Raw genomic sequence first — 20858 nt, 5'->3', positions numbered from 1 at the left:
GGACAGCAGCCTGGTATTAGCAACTCCAGCTCAGGAGAGTTTTGTACTATTAACAAGTTATTCTGTAACTGCCTGTTACAAAACTTCTTACATGTCCCTGTAGTGGCAGAAACAGCATATTTTGAAAGTGGTATGTTTTTTTAACAAGACTCTTACTCAGACCTCTGTGGAACTGTGCTGAATTACATGAACTGAGACACTCGCCCCAGTTGCAAATTTTCTGAAACCGGAGTTTTGTACTCTGTATGCCAAGCAGTCTGGGTCACAGCACCATGAAGGAGGCATGATTAAAGATACTTCACAAGAAGCAAAACTCATTTGGATAAATTCTTCATTAACAACTTCCATACCACAACGCACAAAGCATCTAGCAGAAAAAAAAAAATGCCAACAGCAAACTCCACTACCGGGGGTGGGGTGGGGTGGGGGTGGAATCTAGAGAGCACTACAGTCATATAAATTCTACTACTGGAAAATTTGTTACTCTTTCTGAATTAGAGCCTGAATAACTAATATACTTTCCTGCTTCCCTCATACTTTGTTGGTGGCAGCTAAAAAAGCCCTGGCACAATTTAGCTGCAAGTTGTTCCAAATGACAGTCACCATCTGCACTTGTTATACCAACAGCTGTGGTTGAAGACACTCCACCCCAACTACCTCTCCGTTTACATGTGCATTTTCAGTTTCTTCCAGAGAAATCAACACAAGATTTCCTTTGCTGCTAAGGGAATTGCAACTTTGTCCTTTAGGTAGCAACTCTGTCAGTAGCAGAGCTGATAACCTCCTATACTTTCTTCTTCAGCGGCTCTAAACATAGGTCTGGTAACAGTTGATTATTGAAGGCACTCTGAAATTTTAAAAAGTCTGTATTTGAAAAGTGCCTTACCACCAGTAGATAAACTGGAAACAATGGCAAACTGATTAAAATAGGTAAATCAAAACAAGTTGCTGGTTGCATGAAAAAATTTGTCACTGCTCTGTTCTGCAGGGCCAAAGGGTTAATCTCAAAATGGATTATTTTAAGACTTCCTTGTTATCAGTAATAGAAACATAAAGGAATATTTAAATTAGTGTAGTTAAACTCATATTTGCATTAGTTCTTAGGCCCATATTTGCTTAATGCTGAAGAGTTCAAGGAATTCCTGGTTTATTCTATTAAGAATTATTCTCTGTTGCCATTCCTCTGTGAAAACCCTGCTCCATTTCTGAGAGACAGCAATTTTTTTCCCTCAAGGAGTGATGCATTCATACCACTCTAGTTGTTTGTGTAGGGTCTGTACATCACAAGAACAAATCAAAAAGTCTGATCTTTGTTCATGTCAAGTCCGATAAAGCTTAGCCAAATACTAACAGAGCCAAATTCTCTTTCTCAAACTGAAAGAACAATCTGTTTGTACACTGTAAACTAAGTATTTCCCAACAGTACTTCACGGTCCTAATTCACTATTGTTCTGTTTCCTGCTTTTCTTACACCTGTGTGATGTTACCGTCACGTTTAAACCATCGCAAGGTGCCAGCACACCAGATGGTGACTGGCAGTGGGCAAGACACAATCAGATTCTCCAATCTTCTAAAGGGCCAAATCCTCTCTGAAGTGGGTTTCTCAGGAAATTCAGTGAAGCTGTAGCTAATTACATCAAAGCTAGCGTGATTTGTAATTGTATGTGTTATTTACTTACCTCACAGTCAGAATCTCTCTGTTTATTGTCATTCAAACCAACTGAAATAAATGTATTTGAAAATAGCAATCATATTATAATTCTGTCATTTGGCAGGTAAAATAGACACACCTATCCATTGTATTAACATTTGTACCCTTTTTCTCTCAACGTAGTTGGATTAACTATTTAAATGGGATTAAAAAAACTAAACTGTAACTAAAAACCCTTGAATTAAATAACATATAGCAATGGATATTTCTAGGGGAAGTATCTAGGTAGATATGTAAAAACACTGGACTGAAGCCTTTTTCAAGTGTTTTCCCCAAGTAATTCTATTCACTGCGGTTAAGTGTTCTAAGCAGTTCTGCCTGTTCATTTTTAACTTGGTCAGGCAGACTCAAACACTCACAGCCACTATATTTTAGCTTCCAGAGCCTCACAGTCAAATAAATTACAGCTTAATAGCACGCTAAGATAGATACTCAAGTTTCAATATTGCCAGCTCAGGAATCTTGCAGTTCTCAATTCTGCTCTTGCTAATACTAAAAAGAGTTAATGAATTAGAGCTCTAGGAACATAGTCAAAGGATATTGTGAAGATTCAAAAAAACAGAAGCCAAATAAAAAACATACTGTTTGGCTTAAAGTCTTAAAATAAAAAAGTCTGAAACTTACCAACCTGCAAATCTTGGCTCATTTTTGAAAGCTTGGGTTCACAGAGTGGCACTAGAAATATATCCTTATATATCATAGCAGCAATGTTTCTGAAATTACAGAATTAAAAGGAATCCTTCCTTTAAGGCACATGGGCCAACATACCTTGTGCTGGTACAGTAAAACATTCAAAGGGAAAAGTTTGACTCTGTAATTTTAATAGTTTAATACTTGTGCTGGTACAGTAAAACATTCAAAGGGAAAAGTTTGACTCTGTAATTTTAATAGTTTAATAGTGAATTACAAGTGCTAGGGGCATGATACAGACCTCAAAGTAGAAGAGGTATAATGGCATTGCTATGGGAAATCAATCATAACTTGCTTCTTTTCTGAGGCTGCACTATTGGTAACATTTGTGTATTGGTTACTATACTGAGAAGCTTGGCTCCTGCAAAAAGTTAACATTATGCAATAGATTTCATCCAGCAAAGAGGTGTTACTCATTCTACAACCCTCTGCTAGCCAGTTCATCAGCTCTATCTCCGTGAAACTGTAAAATACCCTGTTTCTGATAAGAAATGTGATCCATTTGCTCCTTGGGACTAGATATTAAGTATCTTTAAAAAAAAAAGTCTATCATAAAATAATCAGATTAAAGTCTTCACTGCTTACATTTTCAACTAGTAATATATAGAGATATTTAAGCCTCTTCAACCACAACAAGAATGGGAGTTGCCCTTAATGGACACATGCAGAGGAAATTATCTTCAGTCCATACCTGTTCATTAGAAAACTAAGCTTAAAGAAATTCCACTTACACTTCTGAAATACTACATTTCCCCACTTTGTTAACATAGGGTCGATATTATTTAGATCATATTTCTACTGTCAAAGCTTAAAGTTGTATTGAATCTGAAGTTTTGGCCTAGAGCCATCTCTAATTTTCCATTCGTAAACAGGCTTCTAACTTAAATAATCCAGTAGCTGTTGGGCTACAGCTTCAGATGCTATGCACTGAGACAGTGCCTGGAGAGCTAAGCCAGCCTGTAGCAGCTGTGAGTCATGAATGATTCAAAGTACCCAAGAAAGGTGCACAGAGATATAGTAAGTAATAAACTTTCTTAAAAGAGCGCCGTATTCACTATGAAGATCAATACTGGTCACATTGCCTTGCATTGCTCAAATAACCTTTACCAGAAGAGTCATTTTCTGGAAAAAAATACAGATGTTTTGCAATTTTGAAAAAAATTACTTTTTTTAATAAAGGAAAAAGACACTACACATTCTTAACCATTAAACTTCATTTTGTAAGAAAATGGAAGTACAGAAGTTTGGAGCTCTTTTTCAAGGTAGCCTTATTTTGAACTGTAGCATTATAAAAAAGAATTTTTGCATGTACAAATTCAAAGTGAAACATTTCAGTTATTCTCCCCAGGTCTTGCAAACACACTTTGAAATTTAAATTTCCTATCGCTCTAAAACTAGATGAAAACCAACCTTAAAGTCTCAAAACCATTGACGAAACAATCTGTGTTTTGTAGGAACATGCCTAGTAGTGACCTCTTACCTGGTGATGACCTTTAAATCCACCAGAGGATCCCAGGGGACAGTGAGTACATGACTGAAAGCTACAAACTCAGATTATATTGACATATCTGCACTCAATTGTATGTATCTAAAGAACAAGGGTTACCACAGAATAAAGGAGAAGCAGTCATATGTCAATATTAGTATGATTAGATAAGCAGAGTAGTGTCAGCAGGATGCCTGAGACACAATATGCTGGCGTTGTATTTTACAAACTGGATTCTGCAGGGATCAAGATGAACCCTGTGAGACAGCAATGCTAAACCAGCTGCAGGAGTCATTTAAGTTTTTTTCCTCATAATCCAGTAAGGTGAAAAAGTAAGTAGAGTTTCTGGGGAGGGACCAGAACAGCCTTACCAGCTCCCATTACAGGACTTGGGGGGGGGGGGGGGGGGGGGATTGTTCTGGACACTTTTCTAGATCAGTGGCCTTCAATACATCTGTCCCTCCTTTTGTTTCTTGGAAATACAGCTGCTAAACATGCTTGAATAAGCAAATTCTTTCTGAAAACATGAAAACTCAGCTCTGAGTTTGCAATTTATGTCAGTATGCTTAGCACATCTCCAAAATAGGTGCTATACAGGTCCCTGGGACTGCCAAACGTGCACTGAACCCAGCTTAATTTTTCAACAACTACGGATATGAGAGGGGAGAACAGGTGCTATAAGGTAGAAGATATACTTCAGAGGAAAACCACAATTGCAGCTAACACTTTCCTAGTTTGGGATGCACTGGGTTTTCATACAGAATCGGACCTTTCAGTCACTTCTCTTCCACACACTTACTTAGCACTGGTATTTTAAAAGTTCCGATTACCAGACAGTAGTCCAAGCCTGCATGAATTCTTAAGTACTGTTGCCATGCCACACTTAAGTTAAGGATATACTTAAAACTGTGGTGCAGTAATCTATTAAAACAATAGCCCCCCAATGATAAAGTTTTAAAATTTGAGACATGGCACTCAGACAAATATTAGTTCAGTCATTTGGGGGATGTTACTTGAACACAGAAAGCAGCTCACTTTCAACTTCATCCTGAGTGTATTTTTGCATCTAACTGCAGGAATCTGCAAGTAACAGTGTTAACATGATTTCAAAGATCTTTTGTATCATTCTATTGCAAGACCACAGCCCTATCACAATGGAGCATCGAAGCTGCACGGGATTCATGACAGCTTTTAAACTCTTTGTGCTTTCATGAACTTGTTACAAATATTTGTAGCCCAGATTAATAGTCAAACTCTGCCTGCCACAAAAACAGGTTTTGTTTTGTTGAAAAGTATTAGAAAGTAGGATTTCTAAAACTCTAGCAATTCATAATTATGCTGTAGAATATAGCCACAGGATGCCTTTGAGGCTAGATAGGAACTAAACAGGATTGAAACAGGGCTGAATATTCATACTGATAATGAAAACATTCAGGTACATTAGACAGGACTTTATAAAATGAAAGATAAAACGGTATGAACCCTTACCTATAGGTATAACAGTTAGGTATGAAGTTGCTTACAGACAACCTTACCAAGTCTGTATTTTATACACACCAAGGTGAAGCTTCTAATACCATACACAGAAGCAGCACACTAGATCAACTAAAGGTAGTTCCTTTTTCATCTTGAGGTTATTCAGAACTGAAGCATTACATGTCTGCATTATTATGGACTTAGTTCACACAACAGTGGAATCCATTCCCATGCTTATTTCACAAAATATGACTGCATAAACCCAAACAAGAGAGGTGTTTAGAATATTCTACCACTAAATAATTTATAGGAAAATCTTTAACATAGGCACCCAGAGGTACGGGGACACCCACAGGCTATGCACAGCACCTGAAACCTAGCATTTGAAGCATCTAGTAAAGAAAAAATAAAAGATTCTATTCAGTATTATTGTAAATAGATTTTGCCATTTTTTTAAAAGTTGTCTTAGGAATCTGAAAGCTATTAGTAACTTTACATACTTCAAGTATTTCTAGAATGCTTGTCCCTTAAAGGAAAACATACAGAATTCAGTCAGAGAGCTTTTAGGTTTTTTTATTATATACATTTTCATAAAGGGCATGGAGACATCTGACTTCTGGGATTTCATTGATCTGATGCTTGTGTGCTAGAAATCAGTGGAGTGGAATAAGCCCTGCCATAGGGTAATGCTGGCACTAGATCTTCCTTCAGCAAGTACAGCAGAAGCACCGAACAAATACCCGTTTCAGTTACATGTGTAAATCAATAAATAGATTCAACTTGCATAACAGCGTGTTCTAGAGCTCACTAGAATTTATGGGAAAAAGTATCCCTCTGTGAGGGCTCCTCACGTGCAGAAGGAAACAATAGTTCTAGTACCAAGTAGCTGTTTATCAGTGCTCATTCACTGGTTTCTCCTTTCTCTCCCCAACAAATTTTCTAGTTAAGCAGAATATTTCATCATCCACCCTTCCCACAGTGCCCTGTTTTCCAAGATATGTCACTGTGTTGAGCAAAGTACCAGAAAATATAAAAAAATTCATATATTCCCTTGGCATTCTCCCTTAACACTAGAGGGAAGTTGTGCATATGTACAGTGGCATTTCAGTATTATTTGACTAACTTGCCTGCAGCCTTTGGCAGTATGAAGTATAAGTTTGAACCTTCTCTCGCTGGTACTCAAAGTGTCAGAATGTTAATGGAACAGTTATTTCTGACAAGCAATTGATCTAGATGGTGGTGGTGATTTTCAAATTTGCATGCTTACTGTTTATGTAAGAATTTGTAATGCCATCTGTTACTTCCTCATGGCACACCTGTTTTAAATGTTTTATTTAATGTTAAAGTTACATGTCACAGCATGTATGAGTGTGTTTGGGTTTCTTTTTGGCAGGGAGGAGTTGAGAAAAAACATTTGTAAGTGACAGCAGATTCTTTAAATATTTAATTATTTTTGCTTTACAGCCCTGTACTCTCAACTCAGGCCTATCACCATTAAAACCTAGTTTACTGAAGCAGGAGTACTGCCAGCTCTGCTGTCTAGTCCTTATACACAACGTGTATAGAAAGCCAAGGCTGAAGTCACACATGTATCAAAGCATTGATTTTAAAGGAGTTATGAGTTTACAGAACCAGAAAGATTCCATTACTTAAAAAAAATACTTAAAAAAATGTTTTGGAAGCTGTATGTTAACTTATCATCAGGTCAGCATACTAAAAAACCTCCGCAGCACCATTGCCTTTGTTTACCACAACTCAAACATGGAAGTGACTCAAACCTTAAAAATAAAAAAAGGGAAAAAAGCTCCAAACAAACAAAAACCACCACAACCTTCCAAAGTATATTTACTATCAGTTGGGGAATAGAAAGTGTTAAAATGGCTAAAGGATAACACAGAACAAACATCTGGCAAAAGTTTGATCTGAACAAGTTACATACAGATTAAAAAAGTTAGATTTGCAACTGCAGGTCACATGGAAAAAAAAAAAATCACAAAAGAAATCAGAGAAGTAGTTCAATACCATTAACTGAAAGAAGCTGGCTGCAGAAGTGTTCAATAATTCTACAGCTCAATTCACACATTGGTTTCTTATCATCCTAACCCTAAACTGCTGTAGAAGATTTATAGTCAATTAACACTTTTAAAGGTCTTTCAAGACTAAATACATTATGTTAAGTTTTTTTGAGTCAAGTTATGCTCTTCTGGTATAAAACAGAGTAGAATCTCTATGGCAAAGCAGAACAAAGGACAAAATACAATCACAATTTGTAAGTCAAAAATTCAGGGAGTCCCATAGTCTCTATTTGCTTGGCCTACAAAGGTGTCCTCTCAAGCAAGCCCAGCCAAGAGAAAAGAAAGTTCAGGTCAGCTTGTTCCCCATTTGTGTGAGCTTATGAGGCAAATGTGCAGACACAATTTTCCCAAGTTCTGGGCTGCAGAAGCACACCATAAATTGCTACAGATGTGGAAACGTCCTCTCTATATCTAACTGTATAGCTATCAAAGTATATCAACATGAACAGATTATAAAATTATTCAAAAATAATTCTTATTTTTAGCACACAAACATAGGAAGAACTGAAAAACTTTGTGAGCAAATGCTAATAACTGTAAGGGCGCCAATAAAAAAAAAAAAAAAAAAAAAGAAATGGCCTTAAGCAACTGCCCTAGAAATAGTTCATTTTGGGGGTGGGTATAGACCACCACACGATGGAAGAGCACAGCACAACCAGTTAGAAAGCTTCAGAAGTAAACAATTATCAGTCTACTGCTCAACATAATTGTTGAGATCCCTAACCTAGTTGCTGGTGGTTAATTATGATCTTTTCGGGAAAAAAGGCTCACCACCTAATTCCTGTAAGTAAACACAGTTTCAGTCCTCACTAAAGGGCAACCAAAGCAATAGTTCAATAGCAATAGGCACCTCAAGCGCAACCTTCATCCGAGATCTCAAGAACACTGAATTTAACAAGCTCATCTTCCCAAAACCTGCGGGTGAAGGAAATACGACATGACTTTTTACAGATCAGGAAACTTACAAATAGTGAAGTTCAATGATTTGAATGCAAACAAGTGAATGGAATCCACTTTGCTAACTCCTACTGCACATCAGCCAGTGCTGCTGCAACAGCAGGCCTTCTATAAACACTATTCAACAGGGGCAAGGCTGTGTATAGGATTAAATTCCTAAACAAGAGAAGCAGAAGGGGTAAGCTCAAAATTTGAGAGGCATGTTAAGCACTTCACCAATACTTTTTTTGTTGTTTTGTTTGGTTGGTTTTTTTAATAAATTCACCCTGGAACACAGAGAACTCTGTTATTTAAGGATATGCTGTCATTTTGTTGCTTGAGTGCAAGGAAGCAAAGTTAACCATTAGTTCACAATAATGTGGGAGAAGCACTAGTATCTCCTATTTCTAGCAACACATTACCTAACTGTTGTAAGAGATGACCCTCCCTAATGGTTCCAAACTTTTAGCTGATCCTCTTTTGTAGGGAGACAAATGCTACACCTGTGAGATCAATGACAGGCAATGGATTTCAAGTGTGGCAAAGCTGCCACATCACTGAAATATCTGTCATCAGGTCAAGTGGCAACTGCCAAGAGGCCAGCTGAGTTTTCTTCCACAGACCAGCTGAAGCAGAGCATTAAAACATGATTATGGATTTCACAGCACAGAAGGAATAATAAGGAAAGGATTTGGAAACCCTAACTATTTGGGGGGCAGGAAGGGGATGTTGAATCTGTAGCTACATTGCCAGAGGAATCCAAAATTAAACAGTGGGTCTCAAATGTAGTCCTGCATTTTAATTTTTTCATGCTTTTGTCATTTCCAACATACTTATTGCAGTAAGAAACAATGATACCAAGTCCTGACTTAACCACTCAGATGGTGGTTGAGAAATCTAAAGGAATCTTACACAGAGAAGCAACATTAGAAGCTGTCAGAAGCATTTTAAGATAGCAAAACCAGCCAACTTACTCCTGCAGTGTCCATTACAGATATCACCTCAGGGCTAGTAAGCTCAGCGCTATGTCCTGCTACCTTATTGTGCTCAGATTTATAGAGAACATTATTAGGAACAGATTCATTCCTTTGTATTGGTATGTATATCTTCTAGTACTTTCATGTTTAAAATTTTTAGAGAATTGGAACAGTAGTGCTAAAATATCCCATACTACACCATTAAAGACCCAACAACACACAGAAGTTTTGCATTGTAAAATTACAAATTCTGTGACATTTTAGGAATTTCCAAGGCCTAAATCCTTAAAGTGCCATGTAACATCACACATGCTTCACTCTATAAGAGTATTTTGTTGGTATTTTAGCATCTTAGGTTTTTTTCTCTAAGAGATGTTTAAATTTCTTGTTGTGATGAAAAATAATGCTTGAATTATAGCTCAGTTACTAAACACAACAAAAATTCAAAATGGTTTTACTTATACCTATCTAGGTGATTGAACGTAACACAAATAAAATTCAGATAGTTTAGTGATGAGTATACATACCTTTGTTTACAGAGAAGAGATTCTGTCACAGTGTCAGCTCATACATATTGTGACTATGTAAACACTTGCATCTCAATACTTCCATCTCCTCAGACATGCTATTTTCCTTACTGTTTATATAGCAAACCTTTCCCTGTCTCTGTCCTTCACTTGACTTGGTAGTAAGTAACAAGCGAGTATTTCAAATTCAAACAAAACCTCCTTGTTCTGAGAGTACAAGGGGTGGAGGAAGACACAGCTAGAGTAATAGGTTGTTCTTAGTGCCCTATACCACCCCCTTTGACAAAAGCCAAAGGACAGGATACTAAAGAGGCCATTCAAGGGCAGCAATTCCTGGGTCATTCCTATTTCAGCTCCTTCTCCACACTTTGTTACGGAGTTTTCTAATGAGTAGACTGAAAGTTGAAAGTTATTTCATTATTTGTATTTTTAAAAAATAAGATTAAACTTCTCCGAGACATTCTGATGACTATTACAACTACAGGAAAGAGGTGTTAGCCTCACGATAGAAAAATGCAATGACTAACAGCTGCCCTAATACTACCCACATACAGTGGTGGCTTTAATATTGCCAGGCAAAGGTTGTACATATACACAACTTCCATTTTGGTCTTTTTAATGAAGCAATAGGATTAGACTCCTTGATTATAAAATATTTGGCAAGGATATGGTCCTCATACACAAATTGGAAGCAGATAGGGGTTGATCATAATGCTAAATTGAAAAAGGAGAAAATCTTCATCTCCTGCTACAAGATTCAAGGAATATATAACTTCATATTACCTGTGAAGCTATTCCCATATTTCAGTATGTGAAAACAACTGTCAACACTCAAGGAAAATTGTGTTAAACAACCGAAACACTTCCAAATGATTTATCAAAAAAAAAAAACCAACCAACTTCCATCAAAAAGCTACCATGAACACTTATTCATCTTAGCTCTTCAAATTGAGCAATTGCTCTGGTTTTAAAGCCGTTTCACATTCTTCAATTGAAACTTCAGATTTCACTTTATTTTAATTTATTATCACTAATTACTACTGTGTTTAACACTGAACAGACTCAGGCTTTGCCTCAGTAAAACCAAAGAACTCCTCACATCTTAAGAAGAACCAGGATTTTGTATCTTATCAGGGATGGAACACTTCCTCTCTGTCCTCTCTTAAATTTGCAAGGAGAAATAAAATTCTTTAGGTAACAAAGCTGCGGTAGTGTAAAGCCTAAATCAGTTTAATCATTTCTAACACATGCACAAAGAGAGCAGATAGGCATGAATACAGACTAAAGAGCAGTCATAGATGACTGTTAGAAGACAAAGGAATGGAAAGCCAGGGATGTAAATCAACAAAAGATCTGATGAGCAAGTGTGCTGCTGAGCAGGGAACTGGAATCATCCTGAGAAAGTCAATGTGATGTTACTTTAAATAGTGTTCTCTCTTGCTCCCTAGCAAGTTGTACAAAATCAAACACATTTCATGCAGTAACGGCTTATGACTATATTGCATTTTTATTTTAATCTATACAACACTTACATGCTTTTTCAGGGCATTACCTTTCAGTCCTGTTAGAGCAAAACTACATTATCAGGGAATACATGGCACTGCTCCTGCCAAGAGAAGGTTCACAGCCGTCCTCTTGGCCTGCCCCCACCCTTAAATCCCAGCAACCTGCTGATCAACAGCAAGGGTTATGCCCATGCAGTTGTTCTGCTCTGACAGGTGCTGGCATTTGGCAGCATTCCCAGCAAGCAGACAGTTGCAGAGATATGAAGACTTAGCTGCAAGTCAGAAAAAAGCTCATGGAAAGATCCAAAGGATGCAAAGGTGTTAAACCTCTTCTGTCCTCAAGCAGCCAAATGCTGCTCTGAACTATGCTGGCTGCCAGCAATTGCAGGGAAGATTTTTTTACAGATGCTAGAACAAGACAAAAATCCTTTGCAATTAAGCGGAGCCAAATATTTATCAGAAAACCTAGGGGATGCCCCTTAGCTCTTCATCATCTTCCAGCTCATGACACACTAAACTATTTGACCTGCCCAAATCATGCCATCTGGATTACTTGCAGCTCCAGATCTGGCTTGAAGCAACACACCTACAGTCTTCACTCTAAATGAAGTCTAGCCTCTCCATCCTCCAACAGAAGACACGTGCCTTCCACTTTCTTCTGGCATTGCAAGGGCTGTTTTGATTCCATTGTTTAACAACTGTGATTACACAGTTTAGGGCTATACCAGCAGGTGGGATTCCCTTAAACCTGCTAGCAACGCTAAAGACAATCCACTTGCAACACTGAGCTTTCTTTTGATTTATCATGCTTAAATGCTAAGAATTCCATGTGTAAGCAGCACACAAAGCAGAAGGTTGAGTTATTTCTCCCTCCTCACACATTTCCAGAACATCAACACAAGAGCAGTCCTGAAACACTGAGTCTGAGCTAAACTTAAGCAAGAAAGTTATCAATTTAAATTTCTTTGTACCTCAGCTTACTAAGATAATGTTCTTAATTACACATAGGTAGTGATGCTTAAAGCATGGTTACCATACTCAGGGAGAGAGGCCATAAGAAGTTACTTCATGTCTTCTCAGCCAGCTTTATCTGCTTTTAGTGCATCATCTTCCCCTGGACTGATGCTGTTGTCCTGTAAGTGGGTTCGTTACCTGTTGCGTAGTGCCAATTCACACACACTGAGTTGAAGTATTCCTTATTTCTTTATTCTAATTTGTGCAAAGTAGGGAGCTAGGTGGTAACCCACAAATGCCTAGCTCTGACTGTCAAAACCTTACACTGTCTATACAGTTTAGCATACAAAGACATCGGCCTTCATTAGTTACAAACTACCTGAGTCCTTCATTACTTAGTACTCAGTTTCCTATTTGTCAAATAATTCTTTCACTTCTCATGTTAATTATTCTGCATGCTCAGTCTCAACTTCTTTTGGGTCTGGGGGATTTCTCGAGTTGGTGTTCAATGAGTCAGCAGTCACGATCTCCCCCTGCCAGAATTATCTTTCCTTTAGTTTTTGCTGAGCTCATTCCTCATGGTGGACTTCCAGTCAGCTCATCTGTCTTGCGGTGGTGATTCCTTTTGAAGTTGTTCTTCTGGACAAAGGATTCATCAATGCTTAACAAAGCGCTTTGCAGGATATAAATTTTCAAATATACAAAATCACTTATATCTTGAATTAACTATTAACAGCTACTTTGTTTCGGTTGTTCTAAAGTCAAATTTCTAACAATACATTTGATTTTCTCAATCATTCCCTTAATCATTTGATGTCATCTCCCCCTTTGAGGCTAGAGATTTGTCCTAATCACAAACCTCATAAGCCTCACTATTCCTTTTAGCTATCATTGCATGAATCCCTACAGCTGATTGTACAATTATTCTCTCAACAACCTAAAGCAATATAGATTATAACAATAAAAATTACTATTATAATTGTAGTCTGAAGTACGTTTGCCTACAAATCTACATCACCAGTAAGGGAGAATTCAAAAGTATGTAACACCGTTTAGCCAATTCTCCCCCAGCAAACTTCTAAGATCTCTACTAGATTTCACCACTCATTTTATTTCTTCAATTTGATTTCTAAGTCTTCCATGACATTAGGGATGTGTAACACCTAGTCAATCTGTAAAAACTTAAGACACTCTCTGAACTATTTCTGTTGTAAAATGGAGTCCATTATCTGCAGAAATTCCTTCTGGTATGCCAAACCTATGCAATTTTGCATATTGCCTCTATCCTGTCAGCACCCAGCTTCTTCTGCTCTCATAATCTCAAAGCCCATATAGTGGACTTCCTTCTTTCCAATCTGGCCCTTTTTTTCTTGAGACTATATCCTGCTAGGCCCAAGAAACTGCGTAAACTAACAATTGCCTCTAAACGTTCTTCCTGAGTATCTGACCCAATCAGTATGTCATCTACATATCATAACACTGAAATGGTTTCATACTCATGCAGCCATTGTTCCAATTCTTTTGCCAGAATATTACCAAATATTGTGGGGCGGTTCTTGAATCCTGGGAAAGGACAGTCCAACACAGTTGCATCTTTTGTCCTGTGGTCAGATTCTCCCATTCAAAAGCGAAGATAAGTGGATTGTATTTGTCCACTGGTATATTAAAAGAGGCTTCTTTCAGATCCAATACTATGAAATACACATCAGTCTCTGGTATTGAGGCGAGGAGAGTATAGGGATTTAGGATTACCAGGTGGACATCAATTGTCAGAGTACTGACTTCTCTTAGATCTTACACCAACCTGCATTTCAAGGATTTAGGTTTTTTTACTAGGACAAATGGAATATTAAATTCTGACTGACACTCTTGTCCAAGTTAAAAAAAAAGAGTCTATTAATGGTTCCAATCCTTGTCAGGCCTCTAACTTTATAGGATCTTGGGGTTTTTTTACTGGTTGGACTCCCTGTTTCAGTTCAGTTTTTACCAGATCCACATTTTTTGCTTGTCCTGGAATTTCGAATGCACAAACTAGCAATATAATTGCATCCAAAACTTGGTAGAAATCTCCTCTTCCATAAGTTTTTATTCATCAAGTAGGCATATTTGGGCCTTCCATGCATTTTCTGGACAAATATGCAACTGGACAAAGTCCTCAGAAAAGGTTAATTATGCATTTAATTTACAAAGCAGATCTTGTCCAATGTAAGGGACATTCTGGTATATAGAGAAATCTGTGCATTAATTTCACAATCAATAATTCCATTGGTTGTAAAAACAGCCTGCGGATCTCCCTCCTTGTTGCACCAACAACATTTACTTTGGTTTCACTTAAAGGTCCCTTGCAACTACTTACTACAGAATAAGCGGCCCCAGTGTCTATCAAGAAATCTATTGTTCCATTACCCAGCTTAATTGGAACCAGAGAATCAGCTGGGGAAACAGTGATAGATGCTTCCAGTCTCCTTCAATCTAGACCAATTTCCATTTGTAACTCCTATGGCTCCTTCTGACTCCCTTGCTTGCAATTAGTGGATGTTCCTTCTTCCAATGCCCTTCCTGCCTGCAATAGGCACATTGGTCAGCTTGGAGGGGTAATCCTCTTAATCCTCCCTGCCCTTGGACACTTACTCCTTTTCTTCATCCATGTCTATTAGCTAAAGCAGCTAACAATGAGATGTGAAATTTGGTTTGACTCTTTTTCCTCTGCTTCATCTCTGTTATTATACACCTTGTAGACAACAGACATTAGCTGTGAAATCATCATTCCGTCTGCCCCTTCTACCTTTTGAAATTTTTTTTCCAATGTCTGGTGCAGATCATCCAATGAAAAGCATATTGAATAGCATCCTGTTTCCTTCACTTTCAGGGTCCAACTTATGAACTGCTTCATACAATCTCTAATAGAAGATCGAAGGAGATTCTTTCTCTCCTTGTCTTACCTCATATAATTTTGCAAGGTTCTTAGGTTTCTTTATTCCATTCTGAATTCCATACAAAATTAACCTTTGATACATTTTCAACCAATCTAATCCCATGGTCCTATTCAGGTCCCACTTCAGATCCTCTCTGGGGAGAAACTCATCAGGATTCAGGGTTCCTGTAATTTTTGAATCCAGACCATCAATTTTTCTAGTTACCTTCTTGGGCTTTTTCCAAAACTGTACTCCTTTCTTCATGGGTGAATAAATATCATAAGAGAGCTTGAACATCTTCCTAATTAGGACTGTGTGTTAATATCACCGTTTTAATCATGCTATACATTCCATCAGGATTACCATGGTATGATCTTGTTTCATGATTTCTTGTTTCCCGTTTAACAAGTCTGAGGTGGCAAATGGAACATGTATGTACACTACCTCTCCTTCAGACCCTACTGCCAGTCTCAAAGGTGCTTGCAGTATCAGCTTTTCTTTTCCTCTAGTCCTGCTTGAAACCAGATCAGCTGTCATCCTACCTCAAGTTACAATTTTGTCTGTTTAGGCAGATTTTTGCCATAGAAAATGGGCATTGTAGAGAAGCAGCTCACTGTTGTCAAGAAAAAGCACTGTATGCTCCATAGATTGGAGCCACAGTAGATTTGCAGCTACTTGAAAATTCTAGGAAGATTAATCTAAGTAGAAAAGATTTTTGTCCTTCTAACCAAGACATATAGATCAACATGGATACTTTTTGTCCAAAACTGTACATGTACTTTGCACAAATGTAAAAACTACACAAGGTTTAGGAGAGTATAAACACAGGATTTGTTGACTCAGACAACTTCATCCTTCATATAGTATTCTTATTTTACTGCATATAGGACAGAACTGTAAAAGGAATAAGGGTAAACAGAAACAGATTAGTAGGATTTGTTATATTTGTCCTTGGCTACGCAAAGTAAAGTTGCAACTTAAAACAACCATGTAGGCCTCTTATTAATGGAGGTAATATTTGATGCACCTTCAAGTCAGAGTTTGTCAAACACTAATGGACTCATTCATAAAATTTAAAATTTCTTATGGAAGTAAATGAAGACAGTGTGTCATTACAGTGAAAAGATAAAGTACATCCTGACAAAGCTGTTGTGTTTTGTTTTTTTTACTGTAGACACCAAATGCTAGTTCATTCATTTTTTTTTAAAACACTAAAAGAAGTTATTCAACACCTGCTGGGCAAAGAGCTCATATCTCTCATTTACATAGGGGTTAGACGTGGCAGTTTCTAATCCACAGAAAGCTATTCTTAAAGAGTAACCATGCTGTAAAGTTAGATCAGGATCTGAAAGCCTCCAAATATGAGCAGAGCACTCTATTTTTTTGTGTAGTCTATAGGGCTCATTTGAAGAGGTTAATACCAACCCAGACTCCAAAAGTATACGTACAGCACACAACTAGCTACTCACACTAGTCTGTTAGTGAGAAAATCTGTACGTCTAAAACCCCTTGGGGAGGGGCAGGTAGGGTAGACAAGGCCTTTGCATTACCATTTTATCCCTGTACTAGACACGGTTAAGAATGCACATGAGCACTAGGATTAGAGGCATAGAAGCAACTACATTTGCAAAGGAACTGAAGACCTAATGAAAGAATTCAGCTATGAACCACAATCTTAGTTTCTGCCACACCAACAATGTGCCTTTCAGTCACTTACTGGGAACACCCAGTACATCAGCCTTTCACCAAGTACTTATTAAAGAGCCATTAATTACCATGAATCCAAGTGCTAGAGTATTTCAGTTCCCTCTGCTCTGATAGAAGTGTTGCTGTTCTTGATAAACCAGAACTGTAGCTAATCCTCTGGCTTTACGCCCAACTGTATGTTTGTTTTTAGTGATACAATCTGACTGTGCTGGATGTTTTATAAGAAACATGCTGTTAAAAGGACAGTTTGAAACTCTGTGATTTGTTTGGACAACTGAAAACTTGGCTGTCCCTGTTGTGGCCTTCTCTGCACAAACACAGCAACTCTGAGGAAGAAGAAAATATTTCAACACCACAAAGCAGGCATTTCAGTTTTGTTGTGAAGACTTACTTGAGAAATTAGGCAGTGTGCTGTTTCCTCTGGTCCAGTTTCCCAGCCCCCTTTTCTTCAGCTCACCTCCTTTCCCTTTCTGACCCTTCTTCCACATACTTTGCCAACCCAAACAGGGCTTCTACTTCACACCATCACCACCTCCTCTCTTCTGCTGCTGTTTCAGTCCTCCAGCTCCAACTGCGGGCACTGAGACCAAACTGACAAGCCAAGCTAACTTGGTCTATAACTTCTCAGGTGTCCTTAAACTATACTCCTAGTGCCAGAAGCTGGTAAAGGTATGCCAGGACTTGTGCACATGGGCTCCAAGACATGACTGCCTCACCTGTGACGTGATTAAGTCTCAATCATGGGAAGACATTTTACAGCTTGCATAAACATAAAAATCTTTCAGACACATCTTATGGTTGCCCAAGTTTAGAAAGCATTCCTCCCAGGTTAGGGTAAATGAAGCTGACATCTTGCTTCTGCACTTTCAAGCAGAGATACCTACTGTGGTATACAGCTTTGCTAGCTTAAGTAAGAATTCAACAGTTCATACTTATGCTCTTATCAGCCATTCTGTCACTACAACTGCACTCAAACTAAACCTTGGTGAAAGTTCAGCTTCAGAGTGGTACCATTCTGAGGTGGTAGTGCTTTCTTTATTTTTTATCAAAGTGATGATGATAATGCTGGATTTACATGTTATATACAGTATATATATATATATATATATATTACAGTCTCCAGGAAATAGTACTTATATTGTTGGCAAAGCAGGCAACTAACTACAGAACACATGGAAAAGTAGGCAGCAGGGACCAAATGAACAAGGTGGGTGTCAGATCTATCTTCTCTACGTTGACAACAAGAAACAGAAAACCATACGCTCCATACCTCAGCAGTCTTGCTACACTGAAGGGGTCAGGCTGTGCTCCTGATTTTATACCCCAGGATCACAATGGACTTGTCTGCAAACACAATAGAACCTTATTGTTTCCCCTCTTCACTATATAGATACTGCAAACAATATTGCCCTTAACTACAGAATGGCTGCTTAAAAACAAAAACGATCAGATCAACTGCTAAAGACTTAAGGGGAGAGACAAAATGAATCAGTTCATTTGCGCAGTCAACAGAACAGCTGCAATTACTGGTAAGGGGCTTTCAAAACAATTTCAGTGCTTTACTTAACAGCCTCAATTACCAGACGGCTCAGAGACCCGGCTTCTCTTTATTACCTAACTCCCCAAGTTCAAGGACTGAGCTTCTTTAAATCATCCTGCTAAGGCCACTGCCCTAGATTTAGAATACCAGATTCCGATTTCTGATTTGCCTCTAGCCCTGCTGTAAATGACAAAACAGCTTTCCAGTTTTATATTGCCTTTACCCTGGGGAAGGCAAGAGATGCATGTACTTAAACCTAGAAAGCAACATCACTGAAGTAGCAGCAGAAGGGAAAGGTCTTGACCTGTTTCTCTCTTGTTCTGCTATGACAAACACTCTCCCTCAAGCCTTTCACTTCTTCACATTTCAGACACATCTAACCTGATCTAGTTGTGGAAATGAACAGAAAATTCAGTGAGACATTCAGCTGGCTCCTCTGGCAGCTTGAGTATGAACAGCATAGTCTTTCCTCAAGGAAATGGACTAATCCTTTGTATGTCCCCAGGTGGGAAACGCGGTCAAATAGTAATCAGATAGGGAAGTTCAGATTGAGAATCTGTAAGTATTTAGAGTTTGTTGACTGACATACAAACATAAAAAATGTTTTTAGGACACAACCTTCAAGAACAGTGAAGCCTCGCAACCCAATCAAATGGCAGAAACAAGAACACACAAAGTCATGGGGAAAGATTCTGTTACTATATCATACTATTTTTTACCTAGACATATATTTGAATGGCCAGTGTCTCTTCATTCCTTTTTTCTTCCTGAACACCCCAAAAGGTACAACTAGCACTAATTCATGCTTGCTTGTGAAACCAATGATTTGCCAAGGAAGATGTCAGAAAAGCAGCTTCCTCCACTAGAACCCTTCAACCTTTGTTCAAATATGAATCTGTTCAATGATTGAAGGAGATGCCTTGTCCAATAGTGGCCTTCAAAGGGATATATAATCAAAGGTTCTCCGACATGTGAACTAGGGAGACACTTCTTGGCAAGAAAACGTCTCTGTTGTTACTGAGTTGTGCGACTACCTTGATTACCTTGAACTTAAAATAAAGATCGTAAGCAGATGCACAACATAAGTAATAAAAAAATGCAATCAGTTAATTTATGAGATTATAGTGAAATGACAAGCACATCAAAATAACAAAACATGCATTTTGTAAGAACCACTGAAAACTGGACTGTAAGAGCTTTGCTTGCGTCTGTTATTAAGAGCAAACTTCTGTTTAGCAATTTCTGAAGTTTCATTGATGTTTACAAACAGAAATTGGAGTAAATCCGAGTTGATACAATATACTTCAACAACAACTTTACTATCATACTATCAGCAACGCTATTTCTGTTATCGCTTATTCATCACACCTTTTTTACCCCTCTGGGAATTCTTGCAAGAATTCCAAGACAAAACATCTCTTCGCCTTTTTTTTTTTTTTTTTTTTTTTTTAATGGCCAGTGTTACTTTCTGCTTCTCAGGAAACACAATATAATTGAATTTAACCAACCATGGATATTTAATTTCTTCTTTCTGTAAATGAAATAGTTCAGTCTCTGTCACAAGATCATTTTCAGTAAACTATTACATCTAAAAGTATGGAAGGTTTTTACTTCAGCTAAGCCAGCCTCCATGTTAGCAAATTTTAAAAATTCTTCAAGCTTCCTATCTTTATAAACCAATTAAGCAGAGAGATCTGCAGAACACATACGCCATCCAGGTACCTATTTTAGTTCTTTAATTCAGTCATGTTACAAAACAAAAAGCAAAACACCCAACCTTTGATAGTCATTACTACAGTTCAGAATTTGTTTGAGATTCTTGAATAGATGCTGCAGAGAAAGTATTATTGAAGTAACTAAGTCATGCTGAAAATTTAGTATCAAAAGTGTTAACTGTCCTTAAAATTAGATCTAAATGTTTTAAAAACAATGTTAAAGATTAATGTTTTAATTTTGGTAATATGATGTGTTCTGAGATGTGTTAGGTGTTAAACAGATCACTCAAAAGCATGCTTATCACTACCTTATGTCAACCCTATTCTTCAGGGGACCTAGCATATCCTCAAGTGCCACCACCGAGCTGGGGATCTTAGCAAACTTTAGGAGAAAGAAACTTCCAGAAAACTTTCCTTACTTCCAGAAGTAAGGAAAATACTTGGAAGATGGGAAATTCTTTAGCTAATTATCCTTTCTGCTGAAAGAGCTCTTAGGTTATCTTTGTTTCACCACTGCTTGACTGACTTGAAGTGCTTTACTTTCCTACATCTCATAGCATGCATCACGTTTTTTTCCTTTTACCAAGTATAAGAAATTAAATAATTCCAAAAGGTACCATGCAACTGCAAAGGATGGTACAAAT

This window comes from Falco peregrinus, chromosome 2 (genome assembly GCF_023634155.1).
Source record: "Falco peregrinus isolate bFalPer1 chromosome 2, bFalPer1.pri, whole genome shotgun sequence".
Taxonomy (NCBI): Eukaryota; Metazoa; Chordata; class Aves; order Falconiformes; family Falconidae; genus Falco; species Falco peregrinus.
The sequence above is the reverse complement of the archived record's forward strand: the minus strand, read 5'-3'. Positions refer to the sequence as shown.